This window comes from Lygodium microphyllum, chromosome 29, assembly GCF_053477565.2.
Source record: "Lygodium microphyllum isolate KBCC chromosome 29, Lygodium_microphyllum_v1.1.10, whole genome shotgun sequence".
Lineage (NCBI taxonomy): Eukaryota > Viridiplantae > Streptophyta > Polypodiopsida > Schizaeales > Lygodiaceae > Lygodium > Lygodium microphyllum.
Window position 1 is genome coordinate 17,798,145 of NC_141163.1, and position 16,465 is coordinate 17,814,609.

Sequence of the window (16,465 nt, forward strand, 5' to 3'; positions counted from 1 at the left end):
ACACAAAGGTTGTATGAAACAACATTGATGAAGCTTTCTAAGGACCTAGGGACAGCTTTATTTGGTGGAAGCCAGCACAAGGTCTAGATGGAAGCTTACAAATTCATCATAACTAAGTAGCAAGAATTGTTCAGGGAAGCAACTCTATTGGCCCATAACCCATAAATAGACAATCTTGAAGAACTCAAAGCCCACCTTGAAGTAAGGATTGGCAACCTAGAAGGTCTAGAAAAACTCTGAGAAATCAATTTAATGGCCTCAAAACAAACTAAAGAGGACATGATCCATCACCTAAGGAAGAAAACAATACAAGGATCAAGAGTTGTGGACAATAGGGCTCTTGCAAGATGAAACGCCTTGTCCTTCATCCCTTATTTCCCTAGAACCTCCCACATTCATGACACCACCTATGGAGTTATCGAAATTGCCAAAATTTAATTTATGCAAGTTGTAGGAGTAGACAACAAAAGAGGAAGATCCACAATGGAATGAGGCTTGTGCTACCATGATACATGCCCTAAAAGCTTAGTCACAAAAGGTGATGGACAATCCAATACCATTTGAACTTATATCACAAGAAGAAGAAGAAAATTTGGGAGAGTCTATGCAAAAGTATCATTTCAAGGTAGATACCATTTGAACTTATATCATAAGAAGAAGAAGAAAATTTGGGAGAGTCTATGCAAAAGTATCATTTCAAGGTAGATGAAGGAAGAAAATTCAAGAAACCATTTCCTCCACAAATGATGAGGCCACTCATTAAAGCAACCAATAACATAACAAAAAAGTGGACCAACCAACTAGAGCTTCATGCATATAGAAGATCTTGCAATGCCAAAGGAGGCAAAAGTAAGTACCTTGAGATGAAACCTAGTGAAGCCTGACCAAGTCAACCAACATGGAGATTTCCCATTCTAGAAAACAAAAAAAGGGCATGGAAAGCTTTTTGTTACCCTCCTAAGGATGAAAAGGTAAGCCCACACTTTTGCCCTTATCCTTGGTGCTATGGCAAGAAGGAGTATGAAGATGGCAAATAAGGTAGGTACAATTTGCCCAGGATTCCAAACATAAGAGCCACACATGAGGATAAGTTCCACCTATTTTAGCCTACAGTTTTAGTGCCTTCCTTCACCCACCTTGTAAGACAATTCACCAATAGCCCCGATTCCTCCTTCATGCCATCATTATCTCAAGCTCCTCATAACCTTGCTACAACAACCTAGCATGCCATATGAACATGGACTCCCACCATTATTTTCTAATGTAAACACAAGGATTGACCAAGTGTCAATGGTCTAGCTTCATCTTAGGGGCCATATATGTTACCCATGTATTGTGTGCAACTCTACGCTAAGCCATCACCTAAACTATGCAACTCCATAAAGGGGTATCTTCCTAGCAAGAGATGCCTTCAATGTGCACTAAAGCCACTCCTAGGGTTGTGTGATGCTTGTTTAGATTGTAGTATTATTTTATTTTCTTTTAAAGAGAATAAGAAAAAAATAAAAGAGAAGAATAAGGGGGGGGGGGGGGGGGGGGGAAAGAGAGTGAAGACTTCTTGCACCCATTGTACCTAGGGGTTCTCAAGTTAGAAACATCTGGTGATCTTGGTCAGTTAGTTCTCACCAATTGGGCCCTTAAGTGTGGGGCAACATTCCAAGTATACTTGGAACTTGATCCATATCCCAATTGCATAGTACACACACCACCACTCATTGCACTAAGTAGGTAGACACACCCATCAAGGAGAGTACAAGGATATGATGGGTAGATTGGACTTCTTGAAGAACCACCAATATCGATGGCCCATGACTACCATGACTTCATCCATCAATGGCAACCACTATCATACTCTTTGTCGTAATCCCAATAGAGCTACTAACACCTCCAAACTTACAACAAGCAGCACCAACCACTATCATTCCTTGACTAGGACTCCCTCATCTACCATCCTAGAATCTCTTGCCACCCAAATAATCCTATTTTTGGCATAAGTTCGATGGAACTCACACTTGCCAAGGAGGAGGGAAAATGTTAACCACATATAGATGGAAAGCCCATAATTTTTGGAAAATGAATTATTGAAATCATTGTGTAGAACAATTTAAATGAGAGGTGGGCTCCCTATTGTGCAAGTTATATTGATAATGAGTAATACCTAAGGCTAAATTTGTGTAAATTAAATTTCAATCAATGTTAGACTAAATCTAGGTGCATGCAAGAAGAAGAGACTTGTCTTTGGTTCTAAAAAGAGGGCTAGATGCCCATGGGCGATGGGAAGACCCTAATCCTAGATCTCTTGTATTTCAAGGATAATGAATAATACCTAAGGCTAAAGATATGCAAATTAAAATTCAATCAATGTTAGAGTAAGTCTAGGTGCATGCAAGAAGAAGAGGCGTGTCTCTGGTTCTAAAAAGAGGGCTAGATGACCAAGGGCGATGGAAGACCCTAATTCTAGATCTCTTGTATTTCAAGGATGAAAGTGAATGGAACAAACTATTCTTGTGTGTGCAAACTTTGTGTTCTTGCTTTCTTGCTCTTGCTTTTGCAACTTGAGAGAGAAGGGAGAGGGTGGGAAGCAAGACAATGGCAATGGCAAGTGAAGCTCCTTCTATAAATCTATTGGAGCTCTCTAATCTTCTCCTATGGCTTCTGTTGTGAATGTGGAGAAATAAGAGACATGAAATAAAGGGCATGCACTTGAATTGTGGAGCTTATTGCCATTGTGTGGTAGCAATCTCACTACAAAGTGAATCATTGTGTTTGTATATTGTGTGAGTATAGAGGGGTTGACTTGTTTCACACTCTTTTGAGCCAAGTGTAATGCTAGCCTCTTCAACTAACATGACAATCCATTACATGGAAGATCGACCAAGAGGATTATACCAATTCTTACGTGACATAAGATGGAGAGGGGGGCATAGTCCTCATGAATCGCTACCATATTCTAATCATGATGCTACATTCTAGAAGAGGGAAAAGAGTGAATTACTCAAGACAAATAGTTGAGCATTGAAATTGTCATCAACTAAGGCACATGTCAAATGACTATATTTAAAAATAAGACCTTCATTAAAAATTTAGGTAGATCTAGGATAAAATAAGTGTAGATTACTCATATGTATTATAATTTCGCTAAATGGCAAACATTTGGTAGTAGCCAAAACAACTCTAGGGATGCAACATCTTAATTTGAAAGGTCATGGCCACAATCATTGATCCCAAAGGTGAGGAGTTAATACCACCTACCTATCTCAGGGTTAGACTGATCGATTGGTTGCAAAGCGACATTTCTTACATGGGTGTTAGATTATTGTTAGGGTGATCATTTATCATTTGCTATTAGGTAGGACTAGAACTCCCACATTTAACTATGGCCACCATTTCTAGGAGGGGGACTAGATTCCATTGCTCTTGGAGCCAATAGATTTTAATTAACCCTCTAAGGTTCTGACAAGGGACACATGTAAAGAATGAGATCTCACGAAAACCACGAGTAAAAACCAATCACACTGATTGGGGTATAAAAAGTGTAAGAGACCCAATTTAGGGCATCCACAATTTATCAAAGAACAATCTCTTCACCTTCACTAAGCTTCGATGGCTTCCTTCTCTCCTTTCTATCTTTTTGCCTTTCTCTCTCCTTCTCTAGGCTTTCTCTCCCCTTTTCTCTCTATTTATCTCTCCTCTCTACAATTTGCTCTCTCTTCCCTTTTCTCTCTCCTATCCTCTTCTTTACAATTGGTATCAGAGCGTCAGGCTTTGGTCCTTTCTCCCTTTCCTTTTCTCAATCTAGCTCTCTTTTCAAAATAGGAAACCCTAGTTACTTAGGCTAGGGGCACAAAACCCCAGGACTTGAATCTCAATAGTTGCCTTAGTTTCTTACTTTAATACATGAATATAGTGATTTGAGATTAACTTATGTAAGTGTGTCCATAAATGTCATGAGACGTGTTATTTGTATGTTAGGCGTTGATTCTGGTATGCAGGTGGTTATATTCTGGATGATGAGCCATATGGATTTGGAGTATAGGGAATGGGCAATGCCATGTCTTGATAGTTGTTGTTGATTGATTTCAATATTTGTGTCATAATCTTTGAGTGTTTAAGTCTTTGTGTATGAGTTATGAAATTAAAAATGCTTCCGATTATGGTTGTTGGAGTTTGTGCATGGATTATGTCTGTGTTTATGTCCTGCATTCCACCGCAATCATGTGTTTATGTATTCTCTGCTTTGGTTTTAGATACCCATAACACTTTGATGATCCTATTAGTGTCATGGAAATCATTCCTTGATTAAGGCACAGGCTTGGAATCAATAGTTACTGGATCAAGTGGCTAGAATGCTGATGGCATTGAGATTGGATCCGGTGCCTTGTATGGGCAATATTTATGTCAGACAAGTATCCTTATTTATCCAATCCTATCCTTACCAGGAGCCGATCCCAAGAATTCAGGGAAGCCCTTGCGAGACAGCAACAACCGGTTGCAAGTGGAGGTAAGACGATCAAGTTAGCAGGCTATCATTAAGTTTTGTGCTCAGTTTTAGGGGTTCTTAGACAAAGAGACCTCCATAGAAGTTGCAAGTGGAGGTAAGACGATCAAGTTAGCAGGCTATCATTAAGTTTTGTGCTCAGTTTTAGGGGTTCTTAGACAAAGAGACCTCCATAGAAATTAGAGGAGGAACAAACCCCAATTACTTTTTGTTTAATACTCTTTCTCGTTCTCATTGTTGAAGTTTCCATGGATCTCGAGTAGCAAGAAATCTTAATCTCTCCTCCTGATCTTCACTCCCCATGGCCAAGAAACCTTTTGAGATCATTCCTCAAGTGATTCCAAGTGGGGAGACAACCATTGTTGAGTGCAATAGCCCATAGTGACCACACAAGAGCAACTCAAAAAGTGCAGCACATTTTTTGTTGCCGTAATAGCTCCTTTCTAGCTCCTACCCATGCTTCCCCTTCATCTCTAGTCTCTCCCTTGAAATTTGGCACTCTTCTTGAGTAGTTCTAAGCCTCCTCTTAATACTCTCAACATTCTCTTGATCCTAGGAAGAAAACCTTCTGTTGACAGTAAAGGGCGGCCATAGGCATTCAACCCAGGCTCTTAAAACCTTCAAGAATCTCTAAAAGCTCAGCCCCCAAGACCTTCTTCAACCATTCTTGACCAAGTTTGGATGGATTGAAAATGTGGAGCTTTTAATGCAAAGATTATTCATGGGTAGCCATGAAAGCTTCACCTAAAGCTTTCAATTCTTGAAGAAGAAGCTAGACCAAGCTTACAGGAGCCATCAGTGCATGCCTCAAATATTTGAGGAGTACATCATATTGAAGGTATCTTGCTTCCTCAAACTGAAGATTAAGGATTTGGGCCTCTTGTTCAATGGAGCTTCATCCATCTACTCCAAGCATTGAAGAAGTACGCTAATTGAATCCTAATCTCTCTTTCTAATCCATTTGTTGAGTTGCATCCACTTGTTGGAGAGACCTAAGAATTAAATCATGCCTCATAGTTAGAGTCTTTTCATTGAGTGAATGCTATCCAACTGAAATCAATAGCTTGATTGCTCTTATTGTTGCATGAGGAATGAGATTAGTCATGGACAATTTGATCATTTGGTTGATGCTCACCCCTAACATTCCCTTTTGGTGTGTTTGTTGATTTAATCTCATAAATAAATTATTAAGAAAATTTAAAAGGGTAAGTTGGCATCCAATGAGTCATTGGATTGCCAGGGTAAGCCCCTCTTCCACCCATGCGTTGTCCATCCATGAACTTCATGAAAAGGCCCAAAGTTTTCTTTCCTACATGCATTTCATGTTGATTACCTTAATTAAAAATGTCTACCATGTGTACATACAACTAAGGGAAAGGTTGATGCTAGGAAGGTGGCAAGACAAGAGCGAAGTGACCCTCCCTTGCCACTAAAGACCTTGAAGGGGATCACCACCTGGCCTTGCCCACCTTTCAATGATTCGAAACTTGATTGTATGTACATTCATAAAAAATGCAAAATCTCAAAGGAAATATACTTGGCACAAGGCAAATTTATTGGCACATGTATGTTATACTCTTGGGATGTATATAGTGAATGGGAGATGTATATCATTTGAAATCTCTATTGAGATTGCACACATAGGTTGGATCATTGATGTAGGCTACACATGGATGTGCATGGCAGTGAGCATGTGTTTTATGCTGATCATGACATGGCATATGCTTTTTAGCCCTAAGGTATACAAATAATGTAAATTTGAGTTAAGACAGGTAGTGTACTAGGTGTAGAATTTTAGGATTGCTAAAATAATCAATTTATAGAATTTTGAGTGTTACCATTGAGCAAAAATCCTATGGCTCCTCTCAAAGAGGGCAAAGCCCCATTTTCTTTGAATCAAAAATCTACTTGATTAGAGCCATGGGTGTGAAGATATTACAATCTTTGTGTACAATGGTCCAATGAGACAAGATGCAAATAGCCCCTATATAGTCACATAAAGTGAGCTACATAAAAATTTGAATACTTTCGGTCATAAAATTTTTAACATAATCTGATAGAGGACATTCCCTCTTTGATTTGAATAAAAAAGTTTTCAATTCAGAGTTATGAGAGCTGAAAGTTACGCCTGTTTTTTGTGCAATAGGGTCATGTGGTAGGGCATAAAGGCAAAGGAACAACCCACGATGAGGTCCAAAGGGAGACTAGAGACTCTTGAGCATCAATGAATGATGAACCTAGGCTCAACCCAAGATTATAATGGTGAAATGCAAGAAGAAGTGTTAGATATATGGACTCTGTCAACATGCTTAAGTCACACTTTATGTTAGCATGAGCTTCACCATATGGAGAGGCACAATGACATGGTTGCCAACCATCATGAAATGCTCTCTAAGATTGACCTAGCAATTGAGAAAATGGCTCTCTCCAACTCTAGGACTTGACAGACATTGGCACAACTCATCACTCTTGTCGCCCGGTTAAAGAGAAGCCAAATGAGTTAGCTTCTAGTGATCTAAGTGGTAAAAAATTCCTCTCACTAAATGTTGTGTAGGATAGGAAAGAAAAGGGCTTATGTTTTAAGTGCGGAGATAAGTAAATATGAAGACCATGCCTCAAAATTCCCCTACAAAATAACAAATGTCAAAGTTCACAACATGCATATTATGGAGGATTGGCAAAATGATGACGAGGAATCAAATGCTTTGAGTGTTGCAAATAACTTAGTACATGCTGAAAATGAGGACTATGAAGAGGACCTAGACTAAGAATAGTTCTATGATCTAGTGGATGGGTTTCCCTTTGACTATTGTCTCATGACATTGGTTTGATTATTTCTACTACACCCTCTCATACTACCACTTCCATTTGCTCTATCTCTATGGATACATAGATAGGCTCTAGGAGTTCCAGTACATCGCGCATTCAAGGGAAAATTAATGAGAAGCATGCATTCATCTTTGTAGACAATGATAGCACACACAATTTTATCAACAAATTAGCCATTGATAGATTAAAATGTTTTCCTACGGAATTACAACACTCCCTCAAAGTTCAAGTAGCAAATGGTGGTGAAGAAATCAGCACACAAGTATACTCATAAGTTCCCTATGTTTGGTTGACAACTATGCAGCATTAGTTGATCTAATTGCACTAGACATGGGCCCCATTGATGTTGTCTTGGGTTGTGACTAGCTAAGACACTTGGACAAAATTGCTATGGACTTCTATCAACTTTACATGGAGTTTGTTATGCATAGACAACTCATCCATTTAGAGGGATTTGAAGATAATGTAGATTTTAAGCTAATTATAGCAAAAAGCAACTCAAATGGAAATTTAAGAAACGCTCATGGATATTTGTCCTTCACTTAAATAAGGAGAACATAGATCTAGTCCTCAAAAGTGGCTAAGAATTTAGCATTGAAATCCTTACTAGAAGAGTATGAGAATTTATTTTAGATGCCTACAACCCTTTCCCCTAAGAGACAGGTGGATCACCCTATGGATTTAGAGCCCCATTCTAAGCTAGTGAATAATTGACCTTATATACTCTCCAAGTGTGGGCACGACTTGAGATGGGGTTTATTAAGCCAAGTTCTTCCCCTTATGCATCCCTTTTCCTATTAGTCAAGAAGAAAGATGAATATTTTCTCATGTGCATTGACTATAAGGACTTAAACAAAATCACAGTCAAGAATTGGTATCATGTCCCTGGGATTGATGACTTGCTTGATGAGCTAAAAGGGATACACTACCTTACTAAGATTGATCTACGCTTTGGCTATCATCATATATGTATGAGATAGGGCGATGAGGTAGAAATATCTTTTAGGACTAATTGTGGGCTCTACCATCTCCTAGTGATACCTTTTGGTTTGATGAATACCCTCACCACATTTTAGACCTCATGAACAAAATCTTACACCCCTTCCTTTTCAAGTTAGTGCTCATATTTTTTGATAGCATTCTTATGTACAACTAATTATAGGACAAGCACTTGAAGGGTGTTTGATGCCTTGAGACAGCACATGCTATCTACTACTAAAGACAGTAAGTGCATATTTATGCAAACATCGGCAGAGTAATTGGGGCACATTGTGAGTGAAAATGGCATATAGCATGATCCCAAAAGGGTACAATGTCTAAAGGACTGATCCACACCCTCCATTACCACTTCCTTACATGGTTTCCTTGGTTTATCCTCGTTTTATGGAAAATTCATTGAGCATTACAGCACCCTTGACACATTGGCTAAACAAGGAGTCATTGTTTTGGGATGCTATATTTGATCCTAACTTTAATCAACTGAAGTAAATGCTTACTTTAGCTCGTATCCTTATATGCACTAACTTCTTAAAAGAGTTTACCATTTAGTGTGATGCTAGTGGTAGAGGTATAGGTACTATTTTGCTACAGAAACATGGTGTAATTGCTTTTGAGAGCCATAAGCTTCACATGAAAAGGAAATGCAGATTAATGTTTATAACCAATAGATATTGGCCATTCCTAATGTTGTTAAGAAATGGCACCACTACCTCTATGGCAGCCAATTTTGAGTGAAGAATAACCATCAAGTTCTCATGTACTCTTGACTTTGTCTAATTTGATCCTAAGTAGAGGAAATGGGTGGCAACTTTGCAGAATGATGATATTGACATCTCTCGCACTAGGGGCAAAGATAATGCAGTAGTGATTCATGGTCACAAATGTAGACATGCAAGGTGTCATCCATATCGAAGTTGCATAGTGATTGGACTGAGAGCTCCAAGAAGCCTACTTATTGAATGAAGAATTCAACCACATATTTCAGAAATTACAGCATGGGATAATGGAAGAAAACTCCCAATATCAACTCAAGAATGGACTCATATGGTCCCATGAAAAGATTGTCATCACTCATACTTCTCCCTTCACACAAAAGATTATAGAAGAGATACATTCTTGCCCCACTACCAATCATTTGGGTGTCTCTGAGACATATAATGGAATTGCCAAGACCTTTCACTAGAAGGGTCTATGGAGGGATGTTAAGGATTTTGTGTCTAGTTGTATTCCATGCCAACAAAACAAGGCGAACATATTTAGACTAGCTAGTTTATTATAGCCCTTGCCTATATTCTGAAGGGAAATTGTCACATATCACTGTGGACTTTATAAGAGGCCTACCCATAACCAAAAAAGGATGGAACAACATATATGTGGTAGTCGAGAGGCTCACAAAAGCTACCCACTTTATCCCCATTGAGATTCAATATACCACTTCTCACGTGGCCACTCAGTTTATGGAGCATATGTTTAAATTGTATAGGTTACCAGAGGTCATAATATATGACAGGGATGCCAAGTTTAGGAGCAACATTTGGCAAGTAGTTTTCACATCTATGGGTACTAAGCTTGCTCCATCCAACCACGACATACTACCCTCAGACTGATGGTTAGATCGAGAGAATTAATAAAAGGCTTGAGACTTATTCGAGACACTTTTGCCATGATGTATAGCACTATTGGGATATGTGGCTCCATTTGGCTAAGTTTGCATACAACAACTCCACTTACTCCAACATAGGGTTTTTCCCTTTTGAGACATTATATGGATATAAGGTTCCACTCCCTATGGTCCTATTCAATGACAATATAAACCCTCAAAGCAAAGATGAGTTAGAGTGCATGTATGCCTTGCTTTATCAATGCAAAATGAATTTTCAAAAAGCACAAGATCACATGAAGCTTTATGTTAATAAAGAGTTGGTCCTCTTGAAAGTGCCAAAGTCCCACAAGCATGGGTAGTAGTAATAAGCTGGCCCATAGGTTCTATGGCCTGTATTGGATCATAAAGAGATTTGGTGACTTGGCTTATCACTTAAAACTCCCTTCCTCAACCAAGATTCACAACATATTTTGTGTTGGCCAATTGAAGCCCTTCATTGGTCCCTTAGTAGACTATGTGGAGGAGTTACCCCCCATAGATGAAGAAGGCATTATTCAGTATCTTCTTGAGACAATAATTAGGTAGTCCAATAAGCACTTGAGGTCTCGACCCATTAAAGAATGCCTCATCAAATGGCAAGGTCTACCCCTAGAAGAAGCCTCTTGGTGACCAGCCACCATTTTAGAGGACTTTCCCAACTTATGAGAGGCTCAATGAGCTAAAGACTAATTGGACATACCCTGTTTTGATCCAAATTTGCATGCAAATAGCACTTTGCTTTATAAATTTTATATATGTGTATTAATTACATCTAAGATCTCCATATATGTGCTAAAAGTACTCATCATAAGCTTCATTTTATGTGGGACACTCCATTTGGAGTAGCCTATTAAAAGTTATGACAGTTTTACTCTAGCAGGCTTGCAGTGGATAACATGCTTACCATAGTCTTCAATACCTCATTCATGTTGAATTGGTGGCCTAGTGACCATGTTCCAATGCCCATTTCATGTATGTATTCTATATATATCCATACACCCCAATTCCTTTTGAATATGAGCTCCTATCCATTAAATCCTCTCATTATAATACTAATCAAAGCAATACTCTACAACCCCACTCCTTAGCCATTATAGTAAGTCCCCCTCGTTTGCTTTTGTTTTTGGGGGCAAAAAACTTTGGGGTTGAGATGGAGTGTAAAGAATGAGATTGCTTGGGAACCACGTGTAAATACGCAGTCACACTGTGATCGAGGTATAAAAGGTGTTAGAGACCCAATTTAGGATATTTATAAATGATCAAAGAACAGTCTCTTTATCTTCACTGACCTTCCATGGCTTCCTTCTCTCCCTTCTCTCTTTTTTTGCCTTTCTCCCTTCTTCTCTAGGCTCTCTCCCCTTCTCTCTCTCTCTCTCTCTACACACACACACACACAAGTGTGTATGTGTGTGTTGTAAAAAAGAGGATAGGAGAGAGAGAAGGAACGTGAGAGAATACTATATATATATATATATATATATATATATATATATATATAGATTTTCTTGCAAGAGAATTCCCTTTTCCTTGGTGTTCCTCTTGGGGCTTATTTGGCCAACAGCTAAGGAGTGAATCCTTCTCTCCGAATGCATCCAGCACTCAATCCGGGATCAATTGCGACTTGGCAAGATCCCCAAGGGAATATTCCCTTAGCCAACTAGTGGAGGTGCACATGGAAGGTCAATAGACACATGGGCACATGGAAGGTCAACAGACACATGTGCATATGAAAGGTCAACAGACACATGTGCATATGGAAGGTCAACAGACACATGGGCACATGGAATGTCAATAGAAACAAGAGAAGCAAGTATAAATGAACTTTAGGTGTAAAAGGGTGTGACCCTTGGGGGACTCCCCTTGGAGACCCCTAATTCAAGCTTGAGTGCTTTCACACTCCAAATCAATACAAGAAACCTTAATCTTTAATCTTTTCTGCAAATAGATTATCAATGGTTCATATGCATATTTTCCTCTTACCCTCAGCTTGAGTTGAATACATTGAAGAAAGGGAAGATGTCTATCAATGAGTATGCATTGAAGGTAAGAAGCATTGCAGATGCCTTGGCAGCGATTGATGCAATGCCCAATGATGATGATTTGGTGTCGTCTACCTTGGGTGGACTTAACAATGAAAATGTATCTCGAATTCCTCCAAGGGGGAGAGAATGTAACAGCTCCGTAGTAGACATATGCGTTTCACATGAATACCCTCTTAGGTTGGGACAATTAGTAAGGACAATATTTTTCTTTTAAATTAGGCAAAAAAAAATCACCATTCCCTCCCTCTCCCCCAGCCGTTCTCAATTGGAGTTTACCTCTAATTGGAATGAACATTGGTTGACATGATTGCCGTGCTAGTAGCTAGAGTGAATGTCTCTTCATAATATATGCTATATGTCTGAGCATAACCTTTTGCAATCAGTCTAACATTATACCTACTAACATAACCATTTGTATTATGCTTGATTTTTTAAATCTACTTATAACAAATATTGTGAGGTGCAAAAACAATCCTTTAATGATTCCAAGGTGATTCCAAGCTACTCGTAATTGCGGTGTTGCTAAAGACTAGCATCGAGTTTCCTCATGCTACTAGTCTCTCTTAAATTTAAATAGCGATCGACCTGTATGCTATGCATAATCATATAAATTAGATGGAGGGAGGGTGATTTGGTAATGGTCCTAGACAGCATTGTTATCAGGCCGGTTACACACTAGGCCAAAAGCCCTCTTCGCACTTAGAACAGTCCAAGCTTTCGACTTACTAAAAAATGTCAAACAAATTCTCATAACAAACATCATTCCGCAACGAGGTTCGGGAATTCAATGGGATCTAAGAAAAGTGGATCATTACGAATGCTACGACGAATCGGACTGGAAGTCTTAGATGCATAGAACTTTTGTTTCAACCCTAAAATCCCCTTTTTGGGTGGTCATCCCCTTATCCCCTTTTCTACATTGGTCGAGGCCCTCTTTCCCATTGTCTCCACTAATTGGCCTTAGCCATCCTCATTTAATGTGCTAAGCCCTTTGGAACGTGATATTGTGGCACATATTACGCTTTGTTGGGAGAACGCGGGGGGGGGGGGGGGGGGGTCGTCTCTCACAAATGGCATTGCCCTATCTCATTCTCTTTGTCAAGGATACCCTCTTAGTCCTTTGTTATAATTGAAGGTTGAACATAATCTTCCATAAAGATAACATTACGACTAACCAACATATTTTGGGAATGCACATTTGTCCCTTTGCTACATGAAATTAAAGGTTGAACATAATTTTACTGCCACTACTGCTATCTCTACACATCAACTGAAGCATTCGCAATCATTAGTAAAATAATACAATTAAACCGACAAAAGTGAATACCTAGCAGTCTTCAACTACATAAATAAATCAACTGGTTAGAAATCAATCCTAACCTTAATTTATCACGAGTGCGCACTCTAAACTCATAAACGTTTATTAATTTAATATTATGTTTTAAAATGTGCCTTTAAATGTGGATGCTTTTAAAATTACATGTAACTATTTGAACTTTCCAAAAATTATAAATTCTACTTTTTTCATTGTTGAACTTTTATGATTTAACAGAAGAACTCATAAATGGAGAGAATTAAGCTCTCTAAAGTCTATGCAAAGATGATTATTATTATTATTGTTCTTCCTGATAACAATTGGTGAATATGTTTTCCATAGCAATGGGGGATGGGGGTCTGAGGCTCGCCCCTTGTACTACCAAGTATAATACCATATTGGGGAATATGGAAATTTCCCATAAGTTTGGGGGTTTACTGGCAAGAAGCCTAATGTATCACACTTCAAGGTATTTGGTTGCATTGCATATGTTCATGTGCCAGATGAGCTATGAAAGAAGCTTGATCCAAAGGCTAAAAAATGTATTTTTATTGGATTATCATTGGCTACCCAAAACATGGAATTCATGGGCTGAAGCTTCCCAAAATAAATGTACTCAGAAGGGCTATGCCCGCATGAATGAAATAGACTTTTTATCAATGATTGTCTTGGCTGTAAGTGCGTGTGTATAAGCGCGTGTACTCTGCATTATAGACGCGCGAATAAACACGAATTATCTGCAATTTAGACGCGCTGATAGACGCGCAAAACAGAACTGGAAAAAAAAAACCAAACGCGCAAAGCAACCACATGCTCTCTGGTTTTTTTTTTCTCCTCTCCCATACATCAGATTGTGTATTTGGGAAAAAGACAATGTATCTTACGGGCACGAGAATTGAAAGTAAAAGTCCATGTATTCATTATATTCACATTCCAGGATGCAAAGCTCATGGGTTTCCTTATTTAAAAGGATATCCAAGAATACATCCTTTTGCAAGATAACTTGCGTAAGGTTCTGCCATCCTTGTTGAGGGTATTTACCCTTTCTTCTTGTGAATCAATCACAAGACTATATGACTTCGTACTTGCTGCGCAAGTCCTGCGATGAAATAATCCGTTTTAGCTTCTTTAAGAACACATAGCCAATATTGACCTCCCCTTTCATGGCAAACTTTCTTCACAAGGCTGCTTTAAATTCCATGGCACATGAGGTACTGTAAAAATCACCATAGGTGTAACTATGGTCGGATCAATGGGTTGATGTCATTTCATTGCTAGGATGCTTTTTCTAATCCCTTAAGGATATCCCAATTTGTGATCAAGTTGAATCAACTTTAGCTATGAATAGATCCAAGTATTCCTGAGAAATAAAAATTTTCTTTTTATGGCCAAGCCTATATATATATATATATATATATAGAGAGAGAGAGAGAGAGAGAGAGAGAGAGAGAGAGAGAGAGAGAGAGAGAGAGAGAGAGAGAGAGAGAGAGAGAACCCTTTATGAACTTGTTGGAATTCATAAGGTTTGTCAATTAAGGCTGGTGCATTGCATAAGACCTCTCTCCTCCTTTTTGGATTCTCTCTCTTCCTTTTTATAGTCTATTTGCGACTTGGACTTGTGTGTGGCCATGTACACTTGACATCCTCACCGCACATTCTCAAGTCCATATACTTGTATGTGGCCATGTACACTTGAAGTCCTCACCACACACTCTCAAGTCCATATACTTGGGTGTGGCAGGTCTATTAGTATCAAAATCACCATAGGCTTCTTCAAAAAGGAATTAAACCTTTGCACTACCAAATCATATTTGCTCCTACCTCTCTTAAACAAGAGAATGTTCTTGGTTTTCTAGATTAGTTCTTAATAACGCCACTCAAAGTATATCCTAAATTTTGATCTCTTATTCCTTCAGCTTTCTATGATTGCTTACCTTTGTTTTAGTTGAAAAGGTTGGATATGCGGAATATATCACCCTCATCGTTTCAAGGTCATAAGCTTAAGCTTAACAAGAGATCAATCTTTAGGTGTTTACATGACAATAGTTAGTTGGCTCTAAGTTATATTATTTATATGTTTAATTTTTTTTTCATCTCCTTTTGTAGTTCTTTCTTTATTTTTATTATTTTTTAATAAAATGACTATAATAATTGCTTTGATATGTAGTCCAAACTTCGCATGCCTTATTTTGTCTTCTAGTTCAACTCGTTTTTGTTCAATACTTTTCGTTAACTTCCCTTAATTAACTCATGATTTTATGTCTTGCTTCTTTGGCACGCTTATACTCTTTGTGTCCATGTCACTATACATGCTAAGTTCATAACCAATGTTTGGGTCTTGTTTGGCCTAACAAGTAGCTAGTATTGTGTTTGATCTCATGTAGTGTTGAGCTTTTCCTAAAGGAGATTTGATTTCTTTATCTCTATTGTAATTTGGGATTTCATTGTTAGTTAGAACCTTCCACCTTTCATTGACATGACCTTTAAGTTTCATTATCTTTACCCTTTGTTATTTAATCTTTCACTTTTTCATTTTGTAACTCCCAAGAATGGTGGTATAATGATAAGATTGAAGACTCGTTTTTGTGCTACAAGAAGCTTAAGCTAAAATGATATGTGCTATCTTTTCATAGTACTTTCTATGACCCTTGCTATTACATCAACATGTTGTGAATGCAAAGTAAGATTAGTGTTAGGTAGAAGCATTCTACATTAGTGGTCAAAAGTCAAACAACTACGATTAACTAAGGCTTGCAACCCATGAAACCACGTAAACCTTACCTCCTTGCTTCTAACTTGTTGACATACAAGTTGTAGTAGTTAAAGTGTGCCAACTACACCTGCTGTAACCTCTATTGCATGGACTTGTGCAAGTAGAATTTACTTGGACATGGCCTAGCTCTAAGATACTTCACAACTAGTCGTAATTATGTCTTGACTAAGGCCCGGTTTAGACTGTGTGGAAGGCCACATTTAAAAACATACGTACAGGCTCGTGATGCTGACGTTTTAAAAGGGGATTTGTCAAGATGATTTCTGCGTGAAGAGATACATGTCCGACCTTAATGTACCAGACAAGACCCATTAGCTTTTTGGAATAAAAACAAGCCGCAATATTTGAACCCCTGTCCAGATCGTGT